Source organism: Scyliorhinus torazame, chromosome 15 (genome assembly GCF_047496885.1).
Source record: "Scyliorhinus torazame isolate Kashiwa2021f chromosome 15, sScyTor2.1, whole genome shotgun sequence".
Taxonomy (NCBI): domain Eukaryota; kingdom Metazoa; phylum Chordata; class Chondrichthyes; order Carcharhiniformes; family Scyliorhinidae; genus Scyliorhinus; species Scyliorhinus torazame.
The window spans coordinates 107192032-107207625 of NC_092721.1; positions in this window are offsets into that span (position 1 = coordinate 107192032).

Sequence of the window (15594 nt, forward strand, 5' to 3'; positions counted from 1 at the left end):
CTGTATGCCAAGTTGATTTTTAAGATAGATTGAGATCTGTATGTTTATGTAATAACCTACACATGACACATCCAATTGAGGATGTTTGTTTCCCTGTGCTCATTGGGTGAGCAAGGGGGTGGAGGAGCTTACTAGCACTGGGATAATAAATCAGCCAGTGTAGGAGGGAGAGAGGACCTGGTTATCTGTAGCTGGGCCTCATGCATATAATGTTGTGCAAATAAATGTCTCTACAACGCGCCTTGGAATCCCCGTGCCGTTATTAAAGTTTATTTTATTGCTGTTTAATGGGAAATTAAGTAGTCTTGTTTAAGGGGTAATTGTAAGTTGTTCTTTTCTGGTGTGAAGTTGAAGAGTTTAATATTGTATTCATAATAAATTTTTTGAAATACCAAAGTCCTAATTCTCCATGCAATCACTCCTGGAGTGAATCATTCTTTCCGCACAGTCTAATGAATGAACTAAAATATTGGGGTTTCGGTCCAGTATCCGAGCCGCTGTTGGGATTGTAATATGTGCGATACATGTCTAATGTGGTGGGATTGGACAAAGAGTGAAACAATAATTGTTTAAAGTTTGTTGGAGCAGAGAATCACGTAGCATGCTCCATTAAAATTGTACTTATATCCTTCAACTTCTTCTTTGTCCTGTAAGTTGTTGGAAGTGCAAGGTGGTAGGAGTTCAGCAAGCAGTGAAGGGCATCCAGAACTATGGTGTATGATGGGAGCAACAGTCCGTCTTCTTCACCAATGAGGTTTAAGGATTGAGAAATAAACAGAGGAAGGATCGAGAAGGAGGGTATATTAGAATGGGTGAATTCACTGCTAATCAGGTATTGGAAGAAATATAAAGAGAAGGGAGGTAAAATTGGATTAAGAGACAAAAAATTAAAAAACATGGAGGAGGTAACATCACTAGTGATCCAGATGCCCAGGTTAGTGCACTGGAGACAGAGGTTTAAAAGCCATCAAGACAGCTGGTGGAATTTAAATTTAATTAATAAGCCTAGATTAAAGCTAGTATCAGTCATGGTGACCTTGAAGCTATCAATACAAAAACTCATCTGGTTCACAAATGCCCTTCCTTTAGGCAAAGAAATCTGCAGTCCTTACCTGGTCTGGTCTACATGAGACTGCAGACTCCAGCAACATGGTTGATTCTTCAATGCCCTCTGAAGTGCACTAGTAAACCACTCGGTTGTATCAAAACGCTACTAAGTCACAAAGGAATGAAACCGGATGGACTTGCCAGCATCAGACTAGGCACCGCAATTAACAACAACACAACCAGCCCTGTCAATCCTGCAAAGTCCTCCTTACTACCATCTGCCAGCTTTTGGTAAAATTGGGGGACTGTCACTCAGGCTAGACAAGAAACAGTCTGATACAGTGATACTCATAGAATCAGACCTTACTGACGTCCTGGAAACCACCATTCCTATATCTGTTTTATCCCACCTGCAGGACAGGCCCAGCAGAGGTGGCAGCACAGTGGTATACAATCGGGAGGGAGTTGCCCTGGGAGTCATCAAGATTGACTCTGGACCACATGGAGTCTCATGGCATCAAGTCAAATTTGGGCAAGGAAATCTTCTGCTGATTTGATTGGCCACCCTTCCCCAGTTGCCGAATCATACTCTTCCATGTTGAACACCAATTGGAAGACATACTGAGTATGGCAGAGTCATAGAATATACTTTGGGTGTTGTCGTCAATGTACATCACCAAGAGTGACTTGGTAGCACTACCACTGACCGAGCTGGTTGAGTCCTTATGGGAGTAGCTACTGGACTCAGTCTGCTACCAGTCGCAGATGCATCTGTCCAAGACAGAATTGGTAGAGGTGACCACTGAACAGTCCTTCTGCAGATGAAGTCCCATCTTCACATTGAGGATATCCTCCATCATGTTGTGTGGCACTGTATTGATGCGAAGTGGGATAGATTTCTAACAGATCTAGCAACTCAAAATCTGGGTATTCAGGAGGCACTGTGGACCATTAGAAGCCGCAAAATTGTACACTATGTCAATCTGTAACCTCTTTGGTCCAGCACATCACTCACTGTACCATTGAATTATGGGCAGCACGGTGGCACAGTATTAGCACTGCTGCCTCACAGTGCCAGCGACCCGGGTTAGGTTCCGACCTCAGTTAGCTGTGTGGAGTTTGCACATTTTTCCTGTGTCTGCGTGGGTTTCCTCCGGGTGCTCAAGTTTCCTCCCACAGTCCAAAGATATGCAGGTGAGATGGATTAGCCATGCTAAATTTCCACTTAGTGTCCAAAGATTGGGAGGGATTGCGGGGATGAGTGGGTCCTCGGATTGATCCGAGGTGTGGTGTTCTTTTCGATGGTTGGTGCAGACTTGATGGGCCAAATGGCCTCCTTCTGCACTGTAGGGATTCTATGATTGAAGGGATCGCTGTCAAATGTACTGATGACACAACGATAGGTAGGAAAGTAAGTTGTGAAGAGGACATAAATAGGCTACAAAATGTTATAGATAGGTTAAATGAGTGGGCTAGGATCTGGCAAATGGAGTGTATGTGGCCAAATGTGAAACTTTCCCTTTCGGCAGGAAGAATAAAAAAGAATATATTACAGAGCTGAGATACAGGCGGATTTGGATGTCCTACTGCATGAATCACAAAATGGCATTATGAAGGTAAGCAAGTAATCAAAAAAGCTAACAGAATAGTATCATTCATTGTGAGGGGGATTGGACACAAAAGTAGGGAGGTTCTGGTTCTTTTGTAAGGGCACTGATGAGACGCTATTTGGAATACTGTACACAGTATTGGCCACCATATTTAAGGAAGGATGTAACGGTTGGACAGGCTAGGCTTGTAGCAGCTGGTGTTTAGAAGAGTAAAAGACAACTCATTTGAAACATAAACAATCCTGAGGAGTCTTGACAGGGTGGATGTGGAGAGGAAGTTTCCTCTTGTTGAAGAATCCAGAACTTGGGGTCACTGTTTCAAAATAAGGGTTTGCCCGTTTAAAACAGAGATGAGGGGAATTTATTTTCACTCAGAGGGTTGTGAGTCTTTGGAACTCTCCTCCTGAAAAGGCAGTGGAAGCAGAGTCTTTGCGATAAAATCCTGAGGACTGTGGGGGGGTCGCTGATTGACCTCCTCCTGGGCTTCACATAATATGACTTCCCGCGGTGAGCGGGCAAAGGCCCGCCCAACTGGGGCTCGTTAGCAGGACCATTAAATGTAACTCCAAGAGCTGGACCGGCAGTTCCCGATAGTCCTGGGCTGAGACGTTTCTTTTGCGCGCTGCAGTAGTGGCTTTATTTTCAGTTTAAAATGAACCAGTTTGGTCTTTCACTCCGTGCCTCCTGGAATTATTATATTGGCAATGAGAACCAAGCACAGCATTCTCAACAGCCTTTTCAAAACTCCCCGATAACAACTCCAGTCAGAAAAATAGCAAAAGGAAATATCCAGAAATGCCATTGATTGGAAAGCTTGAGGCTGATGGGCCGGGATTTTCCCTTCCAGGAACTAAGCCCCCACGCCGGCGGGAAAACTGGCGCCAGCGACTCCAGCGTCAACGGGTCTCCAAGGTGAGGAATTCTCACCTGTCTCGGAGCTAGGTGGACGGCGGAGGGATTGGCGCCACTCCAGCCGGTGGCGAAGGGACGGCGCGAGTTCACACATGCACCAAAGGCCAGCGTGATCTTGTGCATGCGCGGAACCACCGGTGTGGTTCCACGCATGCACAGACCGGCCGGCGTATTTTGCCGCATGCGTGGGGGGGGGTTCTCTTCTCCGTGCCGGCCATGGCGGAGCTCTATAGGGGCCGGCGATGAAGGAAGGAGTGCCCCCACTGCACAGGCCCGCCCGCAGATCGTTGGGCCCTGATCGCGGGCCAGGCCGTGGGGTCGGATCCCCCCGCACCACCCCCCCCGAGGACCGCCCCAGCTGACTTACCTGCCAGGTCCCACCGGTACGTGAACTGAGTGATTCACGCGGTGGGACTGGCCAAAAACGGATGGCCGCTCGGCCCACTGGGGCCCGGAGAATTGCCGGGAGGGGGGGCGCTGTCAACGGCCCCCAACCGGCGTGGCGTGTGTCCCGCCCCTGCCCGAAAAATGCCGCCGGAGAATACGGCAGCTGGCATCGGGGCAGCAGGGCGGGATTTGCGCTGTCCCCCGGTGATTCTCTGATCCGGCGGGGGGCTGGAGGTTCCCGCCCATGATGTTCACATGGAGGGTTAGCCTCAGTATGCCGAATGCATGCGCTACGTCTTCTGCACTAACGGCATAGGAAGGGATGACAGATGTAAAATTATCCTTTTGACAGCACGCGGGGACCCAATATTCAGTATTTTAACTTATCCTGTATCCCCTGACACTAAAATGTTCAATGAGCTTGTGGATTTAGTAAAGAACCATACGACCCAAAGCCACCTGTAATCCTCCAGCATTACTGATTCAACATGGCTGGGTGAACTCCTCGGGAACCGATGACAGAATTCTTGGCTAGATTAAGGAAACTGGCCCAATACTGTGAATGGCCATCCCTGACCAAGATGCTTCCCAACAGGCTAGTGTGTCGGATCAATAATGTCGTGAAACAAAAATAATTGCTGGCCAAACCATCCTAGAACTTGAAAGATCTATAGAATTAGCACTTTCCTCGAAGAGCATCGATAAAGAGACACAAGAACTCCAAGGGACGATGGACAGGATCATTCTCAGTTTCTGTTCCCATCTTATGCTCCCTAATTCATGCCTAATCGCATCATAATTACCCCTCCGCCAATTATAAACCTTGCCCTGCCGTATGGCCCTATCCCTCGCCATTGCAATAGTGAAAGACACCGAATTGTGGTCACTATCTCCAAAGTGCTCTCCCACAAACAAATCTAACACTTGGCCCGGTTCATTACCCAGTACCAAATCCAATGTGGCCTCCCCTCTTGTCGGCCTATCCACTTATTGTATCAGGAAACCCTTCTGCACATATTGTACTGCCCCATCCGAACTGTTCGACCTATAGAGGTTCCAATCAATATTTGGAAAGTTAAAGTCACCCATGACAACTATCCTGAGACCTCCACACCTATCCATAATCTGCTTTGTAATTTCTTCCTCCACATCTCTATTACTATTTGGGGGCCTATAGAAAACTCCTAACAATGTGACCGCTCGTTTCCTATTTCTAACTTCGGCCTATATTACCTCAGTGGGCAGATCCCCTTCAAACTGCCTTTCTGCAGCCGTTAAACTATCCTTGATTAACAATGCGACTCCTCCACCTCTTTTACCACCTTCCCTACTCTTACTGAAACATCTATACCCCGGACCTTCCAAAACCATTCCTGTCCCTGTTCTAACCATGTCTCCGTAATGGCCACAACATCGTAGTCCCAAGTACCAATCCACGCTCCAAGTTCACCTACCTTATTCCGGATGCTCCTTGCATTGAAGTAGACACACTTCAACCCACTTTTCTGTCTGCCGGTAAACTCCTGCGACCTTGATACCCTCCTCAGTACCTCACTATTCTCGACACTGGCTTCTGGAACACAGCTCGTTTTCCCAGCCCCCTGATAAATGAGTTTAAACCCCCCCGAAGAGCCGAAGCAAATTTCCCTCCCAGGATATTGGTGCCCCTCTGGTTCAGGTGCAAACTGTCCTGTCTGTACAGGTCCCACCTTCCCCAGAATGTGCTCCAATTATCCACATACCTGAAACCCTCCCTCCTACACCATCCCTGCAGCCACATGTTTATCTGCACTCTCTCACTGTTCCTCACCTCACTAGCACGTAGCACCGGCAACAAACCAGAGATGACAACATGGTTTGTCCTGGCTCTCAGCTTCCACCCCAGCTCCCTAAATTCCTGTTTTAAATCCCCGACCCTTCTCTTACCTATGTCGTTGGTACCGATGTGTACCACGACTTGTGACTTCTGCCCCTCCCCTTTAAGGATTCTGAAAACACGGTCCGAGACGTCACGGACCCTGGCACCCGGGAGGCAACATATCATCCGTGAGTCTCTTTCGCTGCCACAGGACCGTCTATCTGTCGCTCTAACTATCGAGTCCCCAATAACTATTGCTCTACTGCTCTCCCTCCTTCCCTTCTGAGCCACAGGGATGGACTCAGTGCTGGAGATCCGTTCACCGTGGCTTACCCCTGGCAGGTCGTCCCCCTCAACGGTATCCAAAACGGTATACTTGTTACTAAGGCGAACGACCACAGGGGATCCCTGCACTGACTGCTTCCTCCCAGCCCCTCTCACCGTCACCCATCTACCTTTATTCTTCGGAGTTACTACATCCCTGAAGCTACTATCTATGACCACCTCTGCCTCCCGAATGATCCGAAGTTCATCCAGCTCCAGCTCCAGTTCCCTAACGCGGTTTCTCAGGAGCTGGAGATGGGTGCACTTCCCACAAGTGAACTCAGCAGGGACACTGACAGTGTCCCTCACCTCAAACATTCTGCAGGAGGAACATTGCACTGCGTTCCCTGCCATCCCCTCTAGATCAAAAAAGAAAAAGAAAGAAAGAGCTTACCTGTTATTCACTCTACCCCTTAGGTTAAAGGAGGTGGAAGGGTGGGTGACACTCCAAGAATAGTGTCTAGGGTTTAGAAACTGCCCAACTTAAATACAGGTAAAAATAAAACACTTAACCAGCAAACACTGCGCGCCACACGATAACAGCAATCAGCTGTTATGGGCCTGCGCAAACAATTTAAATCTTTACTACTTACACAGCAGTCACTCTGTCCTCACTCCGATCGGATTCAGCTGGAAACTCCCAACAGTAAGTTTTTTAAAAAATTTACTCCCCTTCTCAGCATGCACTCACTCAGCAACCACTGCGCCCCGCACGATAACACCTTAGGGAAAAGAAAAACTACTTACCAGTCACCAGCCAATCACTTACCTGCAGGCTGTGATGTCACTGTTCAGCTTCTTTCTACTTCTACCTGCCCTCGAGTCTCCCTCTTGATCTTTACTCGGCTGGGATCCTTACAGTGATTGTCTTTTTTTTTGATTAGAGGAGGAGGTAGGGAGGGAAACACTGAAGAAGTGTTTCGGGTTTAACTGTCACTTGACAACAGCTCCTCCACAAACCACCTTCAAGACACGGTGACCGCAATGCACTGATGCAAATTTTCCCCGCAACAGCCAATCAGCAGCTCTGCTCTACTGCCCTCTGCTGGATGCTTGCCTTCACCTGAACACCTGGGGTGTCTTGCTCAGGTACACTTTCTGGATGCAGTGACCGCAATGCACTGATGCAAATCTTCCCCGCAACAGCCAATCAGCAGCTCCGCTCTACTGCCCTCTGCTGGATGCTTGCCTTCACCTGAACAAGTGCCAGGCAATGATCATCTCCAACAAGAGAATGTTGCCATTGCCCCCATGGCATTCAATAATTTTACCAAGATTAAATTCTCCACTATCAACGTCCTGGGGTTACCATTAACCAGAATCTGAACTGGACCAGCCACATAAATGCTGCAGCTACAAGAGCAGGTCAAAGGCTGGGAATTTCACAGTGGCAGCAGTGTGTATCATTTGCAGGATACGCTGCAGCAACTGACTAAGGCTCCTTTGGGTGCACCTTCCAAACCCGCAACCTCTACAACCTCAAAGAGCAAGGGCAGCAAATGCATGGGGACATCACCATCTGCATGTCCCCCCCCCCCCCAAGCCACACCCATCCTCACTTGTAACTCTATCACCATTTCGTCACTGTCATTGTGTCAAAGTCCTGGAACTCATTCTCTTACCACCACTGCAAATGTTCCTGCACTACATTAACTGCAGCAGTTCAAGAAGGTGGCTCAGCATGGCCTTCACAGGGCAATTAGGGATGGACAACAAATGGCGGCCCAGCCAGTGAGGCCTACATCTTGTGAAAGACTAAAAATAAATCTCCAAAACCAATTCACAAGGACGAATGTGACTCCACACTTTTAACTGTCCACTTTCTGGGCCAGAGAAGTTGATTGATGGTCATTAGCAATTATCACATCAATAAAAAGGGTACTTATGCTGTTAATTACAAATAAAAATTTTCTGGAGAGTTTAATGGTCAGGTAATGTACAAAAGCAGTGACCTCATGAAAACCATTGGGAAGCTAAGTATTTAAAAAAAAAAATTTAGAGACCCCAATTATTTTTTTCCAATTAAGGGGAAATTTAGTGCGGCCAATCCACCTAACCTGCACATCTTTGGGTTGTGGGGGTGAAATCCACGCTGACACAGGGAGAATGTGTTAACTCCACACGTACAGTGTCCCAGAGCCGGGATTGAACCCTGGTCCTCAGCGCCGTAGGCAGCAGTGCTAACCACTGGGCCACCGTGCTGCCCTTGAGAAGCTAAGTATGAGATGCCATCTTCACAAACGTAATGGCAATTCATGGGTATCTCCTCCTCACAAGTTGTTGGCCAGTTTGCACATTAATGACACGAGCTATGCATACTTTTGCTTTTTTAATAAAATCTGAATCGTAAACTCCCAAAAAGTTCAAAGTTACCATGAAAGGTTTTTGTGAGGACCACAAAGAATCCAGCAACAGTTTGTAGAATCAAAAGAAATAACTTTATTTACAATTACATATATACAATAGCAGCTGTACTCCACCACTGCTCACTCCTCTCTAGCTGGTTCCACACTAGCCAGCTGCATTTATGCAGGTGACTGCTAATGATTTCTCTGCCCCCCTCATTGGGGAAGTTCATACTCACTCAGGATTGTGGGATTGCCACTAGTCTCCAGCCAGTAGTAATTAAGCAGGTTATAACAAATATATTCTTGCCATCTTTACAGTTCTCTACATTTGTTTATTAATTGGTTATAGACTTGTAATCCTGCTGCAATCTTAGATGACCATGGGAAGGAGCAATGGGAGATATATTTGTGGCTTATTTTGATTGCAGTTTTACAAATTGTTATTTCTGTGCTTTATTTTATGATCGGTCTCTGATTTACAACCTTCTGTGGACTTCTACTCCATCATGGTCATACTTTAAAATATTGCTTTGGAACTGTACTCTCAGGTTAAGTTACACATTGATTGACAAAGAAACACAAATACTGGGCTTCACCTGTAAAACAAAAGCCTTCCTCAAAGTGTAGTGATAGAGCTGGTCTCGATGACGCTGAGCACTGTAACCTACACCTGGTCTTAATATATAATAATGCTATATATAATGCTATAATAACTACATATATCATTCATACAGGCAGTCTAAGAACAACAAACAAAGAACAAAGAAATGTACAGCACAGGAACAGGCCCTTCGGCCCTCCAAGCCCGTGCCGTCCATGCTGCCTGACTAAACTACGATCTTCTACACTTCCTGGGTCCGTATCCCTCTATTCCCATCCTATTCATGTATTTGTCAAAATGCCCCTTAAATGTCACTATTGTCCCTGCTTCCACCACCTCCTCCGGTAGCGAGTTCCAGGCACCCACTACCCTCTGTGTAAAAAAACTTGCCTCGTACATCTACTCTAAACCTTGCCCCTCTGACCTTACACCTATGCCCCCTAATAATTGACCCCTCTACCCTGGGGAAAAGCCTCTGACTATCCATTCTGTCTATGCCCCTCATAATTTTGTAGACCTCTATCAGGTCGCCCCTCAATCTCCGTCGTTCCAGTGAGAACAAACCGAGTTTATTCAACCGCTCCTCATAGCTAATGCCCTCCATACCAGGCAACATTCTGGTAAATCTCTTCTGCACCCTCTCTAAAGCCTCCACATCCTTCTGGTAGTGTGGCATCCAGAATTGAACACTATACTCCAAGTGTGGCCTAACTAAGGTTCTATACAGCTGCAACATAACTTGCCAATTCGTATACTCAATGCCCCGGCCAATGAAGGCAAGCATGCCGTATGCCTTCTTGACTACCTTCTCCACCTGTGTTGCCACTTTCATTGACCTGTGGACCTGTACACCTAGATCTCTCTGACTTTCAATACTCTTGAGGGTTCTACCATTCACTGTATATTTCCTACCTGCATTAGACCTTCCAAAATGCATTACCTCACATTTGTCCGGATTAAACTCCATCTGCCATCTCTCCGCCCAAATCTTCAAACAATCTAAATCCTGCTGTATCCTCCGACAGTCCTCATCGCTATCCGCAATTCCACTAACCTTTGTGTCGTCTGCAAACTTACTAATCAGACCAGTTACATTTTCCTCCAAATCATTTATATATACTACAAACAGCAAAGGTCCCAGCACTGATCCCCGCGGAACACCACTAGTCACTGCCCTCCAATTAGAAAAGCACCCTTCCATTGTTACTCTCTGCCTTCTATGACCTAGCCAGTTCTGTATCCACCTTGCCAGCTCACCCCTGATCCCGTGTGACTTCACCTTTTGTACTAGTCTACCATGAGGGACCTTGTCAAAGGCCTTATTGAAGTCCATATAGACAACAACCACTGCCCTACCTGCATCAATCATCTTTGTGACCTCCTCGAAAAACTCTATCAAGTTAGTGAGACATGACCTCCCCTTCACAAAACCATGCTGCCTCTCACTAATACGTCCATTTGCTATCTACACATCCTTCTCCAGACTCACCATCTCCCAATTCCTTCTCTTTGGTGAATACTGATGCAAAGTATTCATTTAGTACCTCGCCCATTTCCTCTGGCTCCACACATAGATTCCCTTGCCTATCCTTCAATGGGCCAACCCTTTCCCTGGCTACCCTCTTGCTTTTTGTGTACGTGTAAAAAGCCTTGGGATTTTCCTTAACCCTATTTGCCAATGACTTTTCGTGACCCCTTCTAGCCCTCCTGACTCCTTGCTTAAGTTCCTTCCTACTTTCCTTATATTCCACACAGGCTTCGTCTGTTCCCAGCCTTTTAGCCCTGACAAATGCCTCCTTTTTCTTTTTGACGAGGCCTACAATATCTCTCGTTATCCAAGGTTCCCGAAAACAGCCGTATTTATCCTTTTTCCACAAAGGAATATGCCGGTCCTGAATTCCTTTCAACTGACACTTGAAAGCCTCCCACATGTCAGATGTTGATTTGCCCTCAAACATCTGCCCCAATCTAGGTTCTTCAGTTCATGCCTAATATTGTTATAATTAGCCTTCCCCCAATTTAGCACATTAATCCTAGGATCACTCTTATCCTTGTCCACCAGCACTTTAAAACTTATTGAATTGTGGTCACTGTTCCCGAAATGCTCCCCTACTGAAACTTCTACCACCTGGCCGGGCTCATTCCCCAATACCAGGTCCAGTACCGCCCCTTCCCTAGTTAGACTGTCTACATATTGTTTTAAGAAGCCCTCCTGGATGCTCCTTACAAACTCTGCCCCGTCTAAGCCCCTGGCACTAAGTGAGTCCCAGTCAATATTGGGGAAGTTGAAGTCTCCCATCACCACAACCTTGTTGTTTTTACTCTTTTCCAAAATCTGTCTACCTATCTGCTCCTCTATCTCCCGCTGGCTGTTGGGAGGCCTGTAGTAAACTCCCAACATTGTGACTGCACCCTTCTTATTCCTGATCTCTACCCATATAGCCTCACTGCCCTCTGAGGTGTCCTCCCGTAGTACAGCTGTGATATCCTCCCTAACCAGTAGCGCAACTCCGCCACCCCTTTTACATCCTCCTCTATCCCGCGTGAAACATCTAAATTCTGGAACGTTTAGCTGCCAATCCTGCCCTTCCCTCAACCAGGTCTCTGTAATGGCAACAACATCATAGTTCCAAGTACTAATCCATAGAGCTTGTTTAAACATATGCACTTCAGGCCATCAGACCCGCTGTGTTCAGCAACTTCTCCCTGTCTGCTCTGCCTCACAGCCACACTGTCCCTATTCCCTAGTTCTCCCAAATGCTCTCACCTTCTGACCTATTGCTCCCGTACCCACTCCCCTGCCATACTAGTTTAAACCCTCCCATGTGACACTAGCAAACCTCGCGGCCAGGATATTTATGCCTCTCCAGTTTAGATGCAACCCGTCTTCTTATATAGGTCACACCTGCCCCGGAAGAGCTCCCAGTGGTCCAGATAACGGAAACCCTCCCTCCTACACAAGCTGTTTAGCCACGTGTTTAGCTGCTCTCTCTTCCTATTTCTAGCCTCACTGGCACGTGGCACAGGGAGTAATCCCGAGATTACAACCCTCGAGGTCCTGTCTTTTAACTTTCTGCCTAGCTCCCTGAACTCCTGCTGCAGGACCTCATGCCCCTTACTGCCTATGTCGTTAGTACCAATATGTACAACGACCTCTGCCTGTTTGCCCTCCCCCTTCAGGATGCCCTCTACCCGTTCGGAGACATCCTGGACCCTGGCACCAGGGAGGAAACATACCATCCTGGAGTCTCTTTCACGTCCACAGAAGCGCCTATCTGTGCCCCTGACTATAGAGTCCCCTATTACTATTGCTCTTCTGCGCTTTGACCCTCCTTTTGAACATCAGAGCCAGCCGTGGTGCCACTGCTCTGGCTGCTGCTGTTTTCCCCTGATAGGCTATCCCCCCCGACAGTATCCAAAGGGGTATACCTATTCAAGAGAGGGACAACCACTGGGGATTCCTGCACTGACTACCTGCCCTTTCTGGTGGTCACCCATTTCTCTGCCTGCACCTTGGGTGTGACCACATTTATAAAACTGCTATCTATGACGCTTTCTGCCACCTGCATGCTCCTAAGTGCATCCAACTGCTGCTCCAACCGAACCATGCGGTCTGTGAGGAGCTCCAGTTGGGTGCACCTTCTGCAGATGAAGCCTCCCGGGACGCTGGAAGCCTCCCGGACCTGCCACATCTCACAGTCAGAGCACTGCACCCCTCGAACTGACATTGCGTCAATTAATTAGTAAATTAAAGTTAAAAGTTAAAAAAAAAAATTTCAGTTACTGTTAACTATCTGTTTCCTGGCACTAGATTTCTAATATAAATATGAAAGCTTTTTTTGTAATGTCACTTCAGTCCCCCCCCCCCCCCCCCCACACACACACACACACACACACACACACATACACAATTTGAAAAGATAATAAAAGTAAAAATCACTTACTTACCTTCTGAGGGTCTCAGATGTTCTCGGGTTCTCTCCCTGCAGATTAAAAGTTACAGGCCAGAAGTGATTGAATATTTTACTCATGCTGAATCCTCCAGTGCCTTTCTGTAACCTACCGTCACCTTTCTAGAGCTGAGCTACTCCATTTTACACCAGTCTGAGTTGCAGTTACAATCAAAGTAATGTTCATTCAGCTAATTCACAATCACCATTGATTTTGATGAGAAAAGACCTATGATGATTGTTTCGATGAAGGACTTTACAAAATGATGCAGAAATCCCAAAAGTTTATGATGTGATGTAAGTAATCACTCAGTATAATTCCCTGAAATGTTTGTGCCATTATAATGGTGTACAGCATGTCCCTGGTCTATTGCATCGGTATGCTGAAAGCATTTCATCATTATGAAAGAATAGTAATTTTATTAGGGGAAAAAATAAAATAAAAATAGATCCAATAGATATCAGTGCAAGAGAGTGATGACAACCTGTGCCTTACTGATGAAATTAAACATAGCTTCTGTCACAGATATTTTAAAAGGTGTTTCCCCAATGTATTTGCATGTCTGCGAGTATTTCTTACCATGGAGTGAGAAATTAAATGTAAAATAGCCCGGCGACAAATCCTTTTTCCTTAAAAATGTTTGGTTTATTTCACTCTATTGTTCTAAAAGTTCCCCAAGAGAAGACAAAGTTTGTAATGCATACACACACAAAGGTTAGTTACAAAAGGAAATAAAATGAAGATATAATACTTATAAATGTAAATAAAGATTAGTCCTTATTTGGTGCAGGCCTGATACGTTTTGAAGCCAAGGTGTTGCATTGTTGGAAGTGAATGCCTTTAGGTTGTAGAATTGTCTGTGCAGTTGCAATGACTTCCACTGTTGAATTTCCGGAAGTTGCTTTCGCAGATGGCTTATGTGGGGGGTGGGGGGGTGGCAGTCAGGAGAGAGGACTTTCTTTAGTTCTCTTTCAAGGAACTTTTATATGATCTTTTTTTAGTCTAAATTATTTTGGCAGTTTGATGGCTCTGCTTGTTAGTTCCCTCTCTCCCTGACTTGAAGCTCTGGTCTAACTTTCTGAAGATGCTTTCACTGTGTGTCTCTCAGCTTCCTTCCCTCTTTAATGGAAAATTCCAGCCAGTGTATTCAGCTTTGGTACTGAACTTAATAATGATATTAATGTTGGGGAAAGGAAGGAAAGAGGGTGGTTCTGGTCAGATCACTCCACGTTATGAGAACCTAACTTTCAACCTAGTTTTAAGTGGAAAACTGGTACAAATGTTCAAATTTGTGAACAGATGTGACAGAGTCAACATGAAGTATATCAGAGGAAAATTAAAAGAATGACATGATTGACTTCACCAGTGGCTTTTAAAGATTATTCTAATTTAAAATGTAGGTGATTATTTACAGCTCCTTTAATTACTAAAATGTGAGTGCAAAGTTGCTGAACAAAGATGTAGCATTACTCGAACATACATAAATGAAGTTCAAGTACAGAGATGATGATTTGTAAGACAGTACATTATATTTTTCCTTGAAAGCATTACAAAGTATTCTCCAACACACACTGGGGCATATATAATCTGTCCTTTGCTGAGTTCAAAGATGTGAAGGGGTAGTTGGGAGGGTGAGGGTGAAGTTGGAGGGTGTCTAAGGATTAGGTGGGGCAGTCATGGGTAGGAATGTACTTGTGGGAGTCCGGTGGGAGGGTTTCAATTGTGAGGACAGGATTCGGGAGGTTGTAATTACCATGTTACCTACTTGTTAGGTTTTAATCCTTCTAACTTCCCTGGGTAACCATTCTGCTAAGAGTGCCGGAACCACCTGAAGCCTCCAATTTAATAAGAGTATTGGATGATTCCCAGTGCAGAATAAATGCCCATAGGTAGTTTGAACTTCCCGGGCAATTCCCATGCAATCCTTCCATGTGCATAGATCCAATGATGTCAATAAAGCTCGGAAGAGATCTTACTACTCCATACCAACCACTGAAGACATTTTGATGCAACTTGTCAATACAAATATCTTTACCACCTAGATATGAAGGATGGATACTGGCAAGCGAAGTTGGATTAAAGTGTATATTTTCTGAATACATTCTGGATGCCATTTGGAAGGTAGCGATGGTTTGCCATGTATTTGGCATTTCTACTGCTCCAGGAAAGTATTAACACAGACAGCATGAGATAGTTAATGATCTTCCTTGAGTAGAAGCGATTGTAGATGAGCTGTTCGTCTATGGATGTGGAGATATGATACAAGAAGATATCACAGATCATGGTCAGAATCTATTGAGACTATTGAGAGGGGGCAGGGAGTGGACCTGGGTAGTGATGCTCGATCAATAACTCCAGAAGCGAGATTGGATGACAATTGAAGGCTTTATTGGACTAGATGTTTCCCCCAGTAGCGCACGTACAGAATGCGGCTGCTAGGGAGACACAGACTCTTATACTCCGCCTTACTGGGCGGAACCAACAGGCAGGCTTCGCCAATGATCTTCATGTCTCAGGTACCTCCCACACCAATGGTCTTACAGCCTCAACCTAGGT